Raw genomic sequence first — 10,378 nt, 5'->3', positions numbered from 1 at the left:
CTGAGGAATAAGTTTTTAGAGACTGGGGTGATGGGGATAGGGGCTTAGTTGCTTCCTCAACTAAGTTGCTTACTTATACTTGGAAGGCTCGGACTGAGTGGTTCTGCACCTGGCTTTGGATGATGAGCTAAGCATCAGTGTCTAGGCCAGCTCCATTAAGCCAAGTGTTAAATCTCATCATTCTTCCAGCAGGGGTACAGAGGATTGGTTATAACTAGCTCTAAGGGATTGTACTCATGGGTGCAATTTGACAGAGCTGTTCTTTTTCTCAGGTATACTTCCCTTTTCTTGGAGCTATGTTTTTCCCAGGCTGCCCATAAGACACATGACCATTGTTTACAATGTGAAACATTTGTGAGCATATATACTTTTATTTTTTACCTTGTAGCTTCTCTTTCAGCTGAGAGGACTGCTGGTCCTTTTGTCTACCCATGGTGCCTGGCTTATGGCTGCACATATATCAAATCTCAGTGTAACTTGACTTGGGGTATCCTTTAACTTTGGTTTGGGATATTGCTAGTCCTATCCATTTTCTCCATTTTCCTGCTACTATTTTTACTTCAAATACTATTGTGGTAGGAGGATCTGTAGGATTATAACAGACATAGAGCTGATTATTCCCTGAGTCAAAAACTGAGTATTGAGTCTTAGGTACAGGTCCCTTTCTGAGTTCCCTTACATTCACAGAAGCTATAAAAAAGCAAGGTGGTGAAGACCTTTTAATCTCCCTTGGTGATATGAATATATATAGCTCACAGTCCTCTGCCTGAATTCCTGTCCCCCACCAAGGTCCAAAAATAAGAATTCCCAAAATAAGTTCCTTAGGCTTTGACCATGCATGGACCACCCAGCTTCTGGTTTGTGGCTGGAGCAGGGCATGTTGCCTTTCTCAATGTCCACTTACAAGGGTTGATGGGGTCTGTCTCTGCTGTCCATAACAGCATCTCCACAGGGGCCACAAGCTTCAGCTGGCTGTTGTGAATCCAGGCAGGTATGCCTTCCACCTTGGAGTGAAAGTTGTCAGGATTATGTTGTAGGGTCTTTTCCACCTGGGTCACAGGAGAGTTGAATTCCAGTCCTTGACCCACACCTGGTCTGATGGAGAAAAAGAATGGACAGAGGCAAATAAACTGATCAGAGCCGTATCTAGTATCCAGTTAGATATGATACAGGCTACCTTGCCAAAAGCCTCTAATTGTCAGTTTAGTTTTATCCCCACATGTTGTGTTCTGCAGGGACAGTCTCAGGAATCCATGGAATGGACTCATGCTCCTATTGCACTACAGGAGTGCGCAGAAGGGCAGCTTTAACAGTGTGCATTGGGAAAGGAGGGCCAATACAGGCAGAGTGGTGGGCAGAGCCACAAAGGGTGAAAGAGGCGTTGAAGACGGCAGTCCTTCCCTGCGTTGGCCAAGGGGAAGGGCTGGCCATGGATATGGGGCTCGGCTGTAAACAATTTTGCGTTTCGGCTCACTAGGAATTGTACGTAGGACGCACGGGCATTTGGGGGACTGAAGCTGTCGTGGACACTGATTTGAGTGTCATGTCCTATAAAGAACATAGTGACGGGAGTGGGCAACCTGCCTCTGTCTCTACAACAGTGTCTCCTGTCTCCCCCAATTCGCTGTTTATCCCACAGTTCCCTGTTCTGACCAGAATTCCCTCTCTCCAACGACCATATGCTTCCAGTGGCCGACAGTTCTCTATTCACGCCCATGACCACCTGACTCCATCACACTTCTCTCATTCCCACAATACACTATATATCCACAATTTCCCGGAGCAGCTGTAATCTTTATCTTTCCCACAATGCTTTGTTTTTTCCACAATTACCTTTACCCATACCCTCTGTGCCGCGGCCTGGGATTGAACACACCACCTTGGAGTTTCCTGACGACACTCTAACTGAGCTAACCGGCCAGGGCCGTTTCTGCCTTTCTTCCTACTCACCAGTCTCCGTGGCCCTCGCTCATGAATTTAGGCTTTGTCCAGTGCTGTGAAGCCATGCACCGGGCTGGACTTACCCACATAGCACCTGTCCTTCAGTTGGTTCCGTGTGTCCTGGAGTCCCGTGAGGCACTACACACACTGACACTCTCCATTCTGCTGAAAGACTGAGAAAAACCACAAGTGATTACGTTCTATTCCACGTACTATGAAGCCTATGAAGGAAAACAGTCAGGAGGGCGCAGGACGTTTAAGGTATGTGGCCCCGATGCCTCTTTGGGGATGAGATACATTAGAATTCAGACTTGGAGGAGGTGTAGCACCAAACCATGAGACTAATCAGGACGAAAAGAGAGGTACAATGGCGATTGGCGTGGTGAACTTGAGGTGTAAAAGAGCAAGAGGCCGGGCTAGCTGGGGGACATGGGCGGAGGCTGCAGTTATCAGCCAGGCCCCTTTGTGGAGGTTGTAGGTGTGCTGGCTATTTGCACAGAGGGTAGTCACTTGCCCCACAAACGTATTTAAAGAGCATCGTGCCTTGTGACTTCCAACTCTGCATTCTTCACACGCAGCCTAGAACCCGTCAGCCACCAGGGTGTTTGCAAATGAAGGAAAGATTCAGACACCTTTACCAAAGGACTCGCACCGGGTCTTGGAAAGTGTGTTCTTGGAATGATTATGCAGCCCTTTAGGATGGGTCTGAGCAGGAAAACGTTTGCATTTCTTCTACTGATAACCGACTCCCTCCACCCTCTGGGAACCAGTGGCATCATCTGTGAAAATACAACTTGGAGCTGTCTTAGTTTGAAAAGGGGGTGGTTTCCCTGTCTTTGGTGACCTAACGGAGTTGAGGGCAGGTGGCCATGCAACCGCAAAAATGCACGTTGATATCTTTCCTAAATGCAACCTCTCTGAAGCGTCTGAGACACCTGCCAGGACTCTGACACCATCACAACCCTTTCTCTGTTCCACTCCCGGTTCCGTTGCTGGCACAATCGAAATCCATATTGAAACTGGGTCTTGTAGCTTGAAGGAGATGGAATCTATTTCGAAAATCCAGGGAGAGCTTTGAGAGGGCTGTGGCATGGCCCTTAGCCCATATGCTCTGACTACATTTCTCATGCTTTAGAATCGCGTTCTTGCCTTCCCATCTCCATGGTGTCAGGAGAGAGCGTCCTACAGGCTCGCTGTCATCATCATGGCACAGCGTCTCGCTTAGGTTCCTTTCGGTGCTTAGAGAAATGGCCCATGAGCGTGCTCTTGGGAATGCAAGTACGTATTCCTTCTAGATCAGGGATTTTCCAACAGTATGCCACAGCAATCTTTAAAGTATGCAATACCACAGTATATAGTCAGGGGCGCTGAACTCTGTATCCTTACATCGTCCAATAAAAAACGAAGACAACAGCCAACACAACAATCGCCATCTGGTGAGAATAAATCAAAATTATACCTACTTTTTTGGGGGGGTCAGATCAGTGTCCTGCAGAATATTAATAGATTGTGTGCCATCAGTGTCAAAAGGTTCAAAATCGCTGTTCTAGACCAAATGGTCAGCAACTTCTGTTGATGCTGCAACGTAATGCCTGGTCCAAATCCTTCGTAAAGTTAATAATGTTGTTGTTACCGATATCCCAGTCTTGCTTGGATTCTGTCTGAACAACACTTTCTGCACATTTTTGCTCTCGGGTAAACTTATTGATGCCAGAAGGCAGCCAAGTGGAGAAGCGGCAGGCGGGCAGGACACAGGGAGCAGCTGTGGTGCAATGTTGCTCATTCACCACGAGATGGCGCAGCTAGCAGCTACCATTTGGAAGAATGGAGTCTTTGGTCCTGCTGGCGCGCTGCAATGTTCCCATTACACCACAAGAGGGCGCCAAAGAGCAGAGTTGATAGGAATTAATTCAGCGTTTCTCCCCACATGTTGTGTTCTGCAGAGACAGTCTCAGGAATCCATGGAATGCATTCATGCTCACATCACTGCCTAGCTTTCCACCTTCACATCACTTGCGGGGTAAAAAGTAAATAAATAAATAAATATATATATATATTTAGGCAGATATACTGTACTATGCACTGGAGTTGCAGGCTAGCCAGGTGTCTGTAGCAAAACAGGATAATATTAACTGTGGACCTGCAGAGGGTTCTTCCATATGACAGCTTTCACAGCATATGCTCCACAGGAAACTTACTAATGATGCCAGAAGACTGCATAATGGGCAAATAGCAGGCTAGCAGGGCACGCGGAGCTGGTGTTCTGCAATGTTGTTAAGTCACCACGACGAGGCGCACAAAGCAGCACCCGTTAGTAAGAAATCAGCCTTTGGTCCTGATGCGGCACTGCAACGTTCTCATTGCAGCACAGGAGGGCGTAGAAGGGCAGCTTTGATCCTATCAAAATTCAGTCTTTAGCCCACAAGAAATAGTGAGAAGAGGGCACAGAGGAGCAGCTTTGTTAGAATTCAGCCTTTAGTCCCCACGCTGTGTTCAGCAGCGGCAGTCTCAGCAATTTTGGCAACAGATTCATGCTCACATCACTGCCTAGGTCTCCACCTTCCAGTCAGTTGGCAAGAGAAAAATAATGTGTGTGTGTGTGTGTGTGTGTGTGTGTGTGGGTGTGGGTGTGTGTTTGTGTGTGTGTGATAGAGAGAGAGAGAGAGAGACAGAGAGAGAGAGAGAGAGAGAGAGTATATGTGCGTTTATCTTTAGGCAGAAATACTGTAAAAATACCTGCTGATTCAGGCCAGCCTGGTGTCAGCGGAAAAAAAGGATTGCATTGTTTTTAAAAAAAGATTAAAAATTTATTTTATAAAGACAGGAAGGGAAAAAGAGAAAGTGATACTGGAAGATCAATCTGTTCTTGTATGTGCCTTGACCAGGGATAGAACCAGCAACATCTGTGCCGTGAAATGGAACTCTAACCAATTAAGCCGTCCAGCCAGGCCAGCAGGATGTTATTTTCTGAAGACACTGCTGACAGCTGTGCCATGTGACAGATTTTAGAGGAAATGCTCTTGGGTAGAGTTACCGATGATACCTGAAGGCAGCAAAGCTGGGGGGCAGGTGAGCAGAGCACACGGAGCGGCAGTGCTGCAATGTCCACGGTGCACCACGAGAGGGCGCCAAAGAGCTGCTTCCGTTAGGCATTCAGCCATGGTTCCACACACGGTGCTGCACTGTTCCTATTGCAGCGCAGGAGGGCGCAGAAGGGCAGCTTTAACTGAAATCCATCCTTTGTCCCCACGCTGTTTTGAGCTGTGACAGTCTCAGGAACCCCTGCAACTGATTTACCTTCACATCACTGTCTAGGTCTCCACCTTACCTGCAGTTGTTAAAATAAAATTGTGTGTGTGTGTGTGTGTGTGTGTGTGTGTGTGTGTGTGTCTGAGTGTGTGCCCGCGTGCGGTCAAGCGTGTAGGCAGAAATACTACAGTAATGTATACTGGAGTTGCAGGCCAGCCAGGTGCTTGCTCAAAGCAGAATATTATGTTGTGAAGACATTGCAGACAGTTGTGAGGTTTTACAGCTTTTATAGAAAATGCTCCCCAGTAAAGTGACTGATGATGCCAGAAGGTAGCCAATTTGAAGAAGCAGCAGGTGAGCAGGGCATATGGAGCAGATGCACTTTAATCATCTTTGTGCACCGCTCCAGGGTGCCAACGTGTCACTTTGATCAGGAAGTCAGGAAGCATTTGGTCTTCACGAGGTGTTGTAACGTTTCTATTGCACCACAGTAGGTTGCTAATGGACAGCTTTTATGAGGAATCAGCTTTTGGTCTACATGCAGCGTTGCAATGTTCCTATTCCACCACCAGAGGGAGCCATAAGACAGCTTTAAAAGAATTCTGCCTTTCGTCTCCTGGTGGCATTGCAGTGTTCAGATTTTAGCACCGGAGGGCGTCAAAGGCATTGCAGTTGCAGGCCAGGCAGCTATCTGCAAGGAAGTGGGAGGCTATTTTCTGTGGACACTGTGAAGAGCTCAGCTATCCCATCGAGCTTGGCACTTTCTTTCGCCAAGGTCTGCAGAAGGCTTTTCTTGTTGGCACTTTTGGGGTTGCACAGCTGCCAACGCGTCCAGGGCACTGCAGTTGTGGTGCCCAGACCAGCACATTCCTACGCAGGGAGCTGGTCCCAAAGTGACGGGTGCGTGTTTAGTGCCAGCTTTGCTGGTGGTGTCTGCGCTGAGTGTCTGTGTGGACAGTCTGTCTGAACCCGCCACTGAAAGCCCCTCCTATGTGAGGCTTTCCCTGCTGGAGGAGGCACAGCCCCCAACCCCCCCATTCTGAAGGCACAGACACCAGATGCTCACCTTCCCAGCCTCCTTTGCATTCCGAGGATGGCATTGGATCCCTCAGAGCCAATCAGGACTGTCCGAAACCTTGAGGTTAGAAGCTAGTGCCCAAGGGAATGGGCTGCAGAGACAGCCCCCATGGAGAGAGCTTGGCCACTGAGCATGGAAGGCAAATGCGTGTGCTTTAGGGTCCCGTCCAGTGTCTCCTATCACAGTGTGAGCAGTGCCCCGTGCAGACTGTGCCCTGTGTAATCTGCAGGGCACCGACCCTGTAGCCTGACTCTGGCCGTTCCTGTCTGCGTGGCCTCCCCACCCAGTTCTTTGGAAATTCCACATAGCTGCCTGGTCCCCGTGTTCATGCTGACACCAGTAGAGTCAGGGGTGGAAGCTTGTAAGTAAGAACACTCACCCATCTGATTTATCAGCTAAAGGATCTCCTGCTACATCAGGTGTCAGCTCCCAGCTGGCTCGGTGGTTGTGACTGGGGTGAGAGGGTGTGACCACCTCATCACGGCTTACTGCGCCCCGAGCTATGTCCTGTGCCCTGGGGACACAGACAGCATGACGGGTGAGGTGTGTCAATTCCATCTGGGTAGCAAGAGTGACAGGGACTGAGCAGACAGATGCACAGACCAGCACGCCTGGTTTTAAGCAATTTCCCCGTAAGGCTGTCTCTGCAGGGGGCGTTCTGTCACTGTTCAGATGGCAGAAACTGGAACAGGCTGAGATGCCGAGGGCGGGGAAACTGATGACGATGGTGGCACATGGGAGTCCCAATGGAGGGCAGTTCTCAGTGCTCTGGGCACCGGGACCCACACAGGAGTCTGTTCTGGCTGTGTGGACAGAGGTCTAGCCAGGTGCAGTTTGGACAGAAGGATGCTCCTATCAGCTCACGTCCCTTCCTGTCAACTGACCAGTTGGCTCGCACCACAAAAGGCTTTTGAATAAGTCTGCTCACGTCCCCTCCTCCACAGATAGCCTCCTGGTCAATTCTGTGCAGCTACGGTAGGGCCGTTTCCTCCCACAGTACCTCAGGTGCGAGGACAACGGCTCCTGCTCAGAGCTGCCGGGTCCCAGAGCGAGATCAGGATTCAGAGCACAACCCTGGCCGGCCCCTGTGTATGGCCCCCAGTCCTCCTGCAGGTTCAACCCCGAACTCTCACCTTGCTTACCTTGCACGTGGATGGTACTTCCAAGGAGCCATACTGGGAAAAATTCCATTTGGCCCCATTCTGGGTCTTCTGTAGAGGCACCCACCTGTTCCCCAAGCCCTCCTGCCCCCACCCACCCCATGCAGCTCAGTGACCCCCAGGGTCCCATCACCAGTAACCAACAGCCAGCCCTGCAGATGTGAACTTCCCATGGACACAGGAACACCCTCCGTCTGCATTAGGAACAGCACCCAGATGTGCGTGATGAACAATGGAGTTCTGGTCTGTGCGTGGACACTCACACTCCCCAGACACATAGAGCCGAGCTCCGCCGACAGAGGAAAACTTGTTAGAATCACTGTGCTGTGCTAACATTAGAGTGAGGGAGACATGGGATCATCTACGTGTCCGGGGCCACCTTACCCTGCGGTGCCAACAACCCCATGTAAAGCTGTCCACGTGTTACCAGCATTGTCACTGAAGCCACGGGAACCACCGCCACACATGCCTCTATCCGGGAGTGGCTGTGTGCTGCTCCTGCCCAGGGTCTTCCAACAACTCCCCCAGGACATTCCTGTGGCTTTTGTAGCAGGGCCATGTCACTCAGAACTTCACCCCCAGTCCACCTGGGGGGGATGAGCTTGGTCAATGGGGCAGGGGTTAAATAAAGAGAAAAGGTAAGCAGGTGGCATGCAACTCTGGAACCACAGGGACAGGGACTGTCCAGCCCTGTCTGCTCCTGTGCAGAATCAAGCTGGGTCTCCTGGGAAATGACACCGTGACCCACTTTGTGACTCACTCATGAAGCAAAATGCAGCCTATCTCCCCAACACAGCTGCCCCCTCCGAGTCATGGGGACATGGGGGCCCTTTAACAAAATGAAGTAATGATTCAGGTGGCATCAATGACAACAGTCAGTCGGGGGACAGAGCGGGTGGCAGGGAATGCTTGCTGAATGGGGGTCTGCATGGTGGTGCCGCCATCAGCGGGCACGGTCCCGTGGCCTGGGACTTCAGGTCTGCATCTTACTCTCAGTTCATCCTGAAACCAAACTCCCAAACAGCCGCCGGTGGACAAGAGAAAACTCACTCCTGTTGACCCTTTCCCACAGCTCACCCGAAACAATGCCACAAAGAGAAACACAGGAAAACAGCTCCCTTAGTAAACAAGTTTTTATAACACCCGGGGCCACTGCTCCCACAACCGTGCCTGTGAGTTCCAGCACCCTGTTTGGACAGCAGTCCCGGGAAGACACACACAACTCTCCTTTCCCTTGAGAAGATGCCCTTGTCTCACGCCTCGGGGTCTCACCAGGCCCCACGGCGACTGAGGGGCACAAAGAAACCACACCTGCCACGTTCTCTAATATCAAAATAGAGCAATTTATTCAAGACATGGAATATGATCTGTTGATTCTCTCTCAGAACACGAGCTACGACACACACACGGCGGTTCTTTCATTCGGAGAGCATGAGGGTCAGCAGGGTGGGCCTGCATGGATGCGGTGGGCCAGGCCGGGCCGGGAGGTGCTAACAAGAGTATCTGGCAGGGACGTCTGACACAGACAATAAAAACCACGGAAGCCAGAATTCAAAACCCCGGGGACTGGTGGAAGGAACATTTCAGCATCTGACGAGGAACATGGTTTTTTAAAAAAAGATAAAACAGGTTTAAAGAGAGAAAAGGAACCAGAAGAAAGCAGAGCCTTACGTTTGACAAAGTGCACTCTAGCGGGCTCTGTGACCGACACTTCAGAGGACAGAGGAAAGTCAAGTCCTAGGGGTCGTGTGGGGTCAGTGCCCTGTCCCTGGCATTTGGTGCCCTTGGTCACTTCAAACCACACCGAAGACCCCGGGGAGGCTGCACTCACAATCACGGTTGCATTAGGTCACTAACGCATAAGCATCGCTCACAAGGTTTGAGAGGTGCGGACAGGGCGGACGGTCAGTACCACGGGCCACGTGGGCCAGTGGTGACCTCCTGCCTTTCCAGGGACGTGAACCTGGCGTGAGTGACGGAGGCTGTCATGTGCCCAGGGTGGGGATGGATCTGAGCTGTGTGGATGCATTCTCACATTGGTCCCCCTTGCGGCCACAGGAAGCTCTTCTCCAGAGGCCCGCTGGTCAGGGAAGCCAAGGACACGGACAGTCTGCCTTCATCAGTCGGTCCCCACCGTGCAGGGGATCGGGTCCGTGGGTCCAGGGTCTCACAACCCTCCACTTCGACCTCTCAACTGCCGAGGCTCAGATGTATCAAGAGGCCACACATCCGGGAGAACCTGGCTACCAACCTTCCTGTGATGATCGCCCAGAGAAGCCCCAGTCCTGTATCCCAGTTGCCCCTGACCTGTCCTGACCACGGGCCAGCGCTCATGACGTGTTCATCTCTATCTGGGGAGAAGGCAAGAGGGTGTGCGTCTGCACCTTCACGAAGACGTCACGAACCTAACAGTTTCTAGGGGCAGGGGATTATCACTGTATCCAGGGTGCTGGTGGCCTTCAGAGATGGGACTGCTGACCGCATAGAACTTTGACCTTAATGAGCGAGTGCCTGCTAACGGAAGCCGAATACAATACCCGACACGCGAACACAGCAGTTTTTGGCCTTCTCTAGCTGGGACGTGAGGAGTGCACATAGACCAGGGGTGCCTGGACAGGATGGGGGCACTGCTGTCCCAGGACAGTTCCGGTCTGGTGCGCCTGCCTGCCCTGCTGGGGAGATGTTTGGCTGCACGCACGGACGCCTCCCTCTGAACAGCATCCCATCTCGTAGCCCAAACGCAGGTGGCTGGACCCTGCCCACTGGCCACAGGCCGTCCCTTGCTGAGCCCACAGGAGAATGATGGTCCTTCTCCCAATGACTCAAAACAGATCAGTGTCGGATTACGACAGTACAAACCGATCCAATGAAAGGAAACTCCTGTAGGACCACAAAGCCATGTTTAATTAAAAAAAAAACAAAAAAAAAAAAACAGTAAAAAGATTCATTG

Source organism: Saccopteryx leptura, unplaced genomic scaffold (assembly GCF_036850995.1).
Source record: "Saccopteryx leptura isolate mSacLep1 unplaced genomic scaffold, mSacLep1_pri_phased_curated manual_scaffold_18, whole genome shotgun sequence".
Lineage (NCBI taxonomy): Eukaryota > Metazoa > Chordata > Mammalia > Chiroptera > Emballonuridae > Saccopteryx > Saccopteryx leptura.
The sequence above is the reverse complement of the archived record's forward strand: the minus strand, read 5'-3'. Positions refer to the sequence as shown.